This window comes from Geospiza fortis, unplaced genomic scaffold, assembly GCF_000277835.1.
Source record: "Geospiza fortis unplaced genomic scaffold, GeoFor_1.0 scaffold80, whole genome shotgun sequence".
In the NCBI taxonomy this organism is placed as follows: domain Eukaryota; kingdom Metazoa; phylum Chordata; class Aves; order Passeriformes; family Thraupidae; genus Geospiza; species Geospiza fortis.
Genome location: NW_005054551.1, coordinates 527,088 through 530,624, shown reverse-complemented (window position 1 = coordinate 530,624; position 3,537 = coordinate 527,088).

Genomic DNA, 3,537 nt, shown 5'->3' with positions numbered 1-3,537 from the left:
CAAAGCCTGGAAAGCTCTGGCCGTGCCAGGGGCTGAGCTGGCCCTGCGAGCAGCCATCCGAGAACATTGAAAGTGCAGCAAAGAAAACGCTTCCTGCCATGGGCAGGCAGGGAGAAGATGGTTTTGGTTTTTTTAACCGCTTCTCCCGGCTGGCATGCTGGGGCTCGCAGCATCCCGGAGGGGTTTTCAGTGATCTGAGCATCCCCCAGGGCAGCTCCGAGGCCCTCTGGGTGCGGGGGGAAGATGAAAACTTCACTTTCGCTGCTGTTTCAAGTCGTTTTCCGTGGCCGGGTTTGGAAATAGCCGCGGTCCGGGCGAGGCTGCTGCGGCTGACGCGGGCAGGAAAGAGCCGGGGCGGCCCCGGGGCCTGTTTGCGAAGCAGAACCGAGTTGTTGTTGTTGTTGTTGTTGTGACACCGAACTGGTTGCAAAACGCCGCCGCTGAAACCCCGTGACTTTCAAACCAAGCTGAGCCCAGCTGCGACCGGCGGCTCTCTGTCCACATGCGTCCGTCTGTCCAGCTGCGGGCCCTGCAGCCCCTTCCCCCGCTGGGATGCCTGCACCAGCAATTCTCGGGGTTATTTTCTGGGACAGAGCAGAATCCCAGAAGCGTTTTTTAGGGAGGAAAAGCCCCAATTCCCCAGCAGCAGAGGTTTCCTACCACAGGGCTGCATATTCTTCCCAGGGGGGCTTTGCAGTGCTTGGGGGTGGATGAGATGAGCTGTCTGCAGCCTTTGAATTCTGCTTCAAATAAAATAATTAATTTAAAAAAAAAAATCCCAGGGATCAGTTTGTTTGTTTAGGGATTAAGTCACCTAATCTGCCTGGCAGCGGGTGGCAATGTGGAGGTGGTGGCAGTGGTGGCTTTTTGCCCAGCAAATAATCCTGCCCCTGGCCATGGCTGGTGGTCAGGCCTGGCTCAAACTTCTCCCTGGCATCAGCATTTCTCCAGGATGGGGTTTGGGGAGCAGGAAATGGTGCTGGGTGCAGAGAAAGGGTTGGGAGAGGGATGTACGGATGAGGGAAGGGGCTGGGGAAGGGATGGATGGGTGAGGGAGGGGTAGCAGGGTTGTGACCTTCTCCTCTGCCCCTGTTAAAGCCAGGCTGTGGCTCCACAGGGCTGTTTCCCCGAGGCTGGAAAACAGGTTAGACTTCTCAACCTGGGAGCAAAACAACTTAATCTGGTGTTAAATTATCAGTCTGGGCCTGCAGGGATGGACCTCTGCTCCTGCAGGGGCTCAGCCCCCCAAGAACTGATGTTGATGGGGCCTTAACAAACTCCTCTGGTTATTTTGTGAGATCACACCCCCCAAAATCAAGAGGAAATGGCTTCAAGTCACACCAGGGAAGAAATCAGGGGAAATTTCTTCATGGAAATGGTTGTCAAGCACTGGCACAGGCTGCCCTGGGCAGTGGTGCAGTCACCAGCCCTGGAGGGATTGAAAAGCGGTGTGGCTGTGGCACTTGGGGACATGGGTTCATGGTGGATCAGCAGCCGGACTCGATGATCTCGGAGGGCTTTTCCAACCTTAATGATCCTGTGATTCTATAAAATCTGGGAGCCAAGAGCAAACCTCTGGGTTCCCCGACCTCCCTGCAGCTCCTTCCCCACCTGCTTCCCTGGGATGCAGGGCTGAATTTTCTACTCCACAGCAGCAAGTGGAGCCAGGTCAGTCCCTGTGCACGTGTCCCCAGTGCCATTTGCTTCTCCCTGTGAGACCAGGGAGAAAAGGGGTTTTCCTTTTAGGGCAAGGATGCTTGTGCCAGCAAATGTCATTGTCACCAGTGGTGTGTGGGCACTGCTGGGTGTGAACAGGGGACCCCATTGAGTGATTTTGGGGTGGATGCATCCTAATGTCACTGGGCTGACCTTTGTTTTCCCTGCTGGGATGGATTTTGGCTGCTTATCCCAGAGCTGTCCTGGAAGGAGTCCCCTGTTGGTGTAATGAGTGCCCTGTTGGTGTAATGAGCTGTGCTCTGGCTGTGGGTGGCAGTGGCTCCTGCCAGGCCTAACCAGTGCCCTGTGGCACGTCTGGGTGCTGTGCTGGGGTAGAGGAGCTGGCAAAGTCACATCCTGCCTGCAAAAGCTGGCCTTGGGTCACCAAGCTCAGCGTGGCGCCTGGGGACTCATTTGGGAACCAGTCCTGTGAAATTTAAACTAATTAGCAAGTCCTCAGCTGCTTTCTAGCACTAATTGGCAAGCCTGGCTTGATTAGCTTTCCCTGGCACGTCCATGGCTCCACGTGGCACCGTGTCCCTGGCAGAGCACTGGCCAGCTTGGGACACTTGTGGGGAAAAATGCACGGGGCCACCGGTGGGGACAGAGCCATTGGTGGGGACAGGGCCATCCCTGAAGGGTCAGAGGGGATGTGAGTGGTACCATGGATGGGTTGGGACCCCATGAGGGGGGGTCTCGTGTCCCCTCCCTGCCCAGGGTGTTTTTGATGCGGTGGCCAGGCCTGGCTGTCCTGCTGTGACCTTGTTCCATGGGCTGCAATGATTAACTGGCCTGGCTGGCCCCGAGCCTGGCCGTGTGTTTACTGCTGCCACCCGAGTGTGCTGAGCCGCCAGTGACCCTCAGCGCTTCTCCTCTTCTCTCTGACCCCCAAAACCCGCTGTAAACAGGGGCTGGGGCTGAAACCCGAGCGTGCCTCCGTGTCTGTAACCAGATACTTCCTCCACATGAGCCCGGTGTGCTCTGAAGAGAGCCGTGGTGTTAGAGCCTGGCATGGCCCAAATCCCAACAAAATCCCTCAATCTGATCTCTGTGCCAGATCTTCCCCCTCCAGCCGATCCCCAGGGATTTGGGGGCTGGAGGGGCACGGGGGCCTGACACAGCCTCTGCCGCACGCAGGGAGGGAGCGATGGATTTGTTCTGCAGAGAGGTTGGGAATCGCCCTGGGGACGGGGGGCTGGTGCCACCTCGTGGCTCCACCGGCAGCTGAGCCGGGCAGCGGTGACACGGCAGCGGTGACACGGCAGCGGTGACACGGTGATGGTGGCATGACACTGGTGGCACGGCACTGGTGACATGGTGCTGGTGGCACAGCACTGGTGGCACGGTGATGGTGGCATGGTGATGATGGCACTGCACTGGTGGCACTGCACAGGTGGCATGGCACTGGTGGCACAGCGATGGTGATACGGCGCTGGTGACACTGCAGTGATGGCACTGCATTGGTGGCACGGCGCTGGTGGCACTGCACTGGTGACACAGCACTGGTGGCATGGCCCTGCTGGCATGGCAGTGGGGGCACGGCACTGGTGGCACTGTGCTGGTGACATGGTGATGGTGGCACTGCACTGGTGGCACAGCACTGGTGGCATGGCATTGGTGACATGGCACTGGTGTCACTACATTCATGGCACTGCACTGGTGACACGGCCCCGGTGGCACAGCACTGGTGGCATTGCATTGGTGACACGGTGATGGGGTCCCATCTGGATGAGACCCCAGCCATGGGAGCGGCAGCACCGCATCCCTGGAGCTCTGGGGTGGCCACAAAGCTGAGCCCCCATCCCCGGCCAGGTCCGGCTG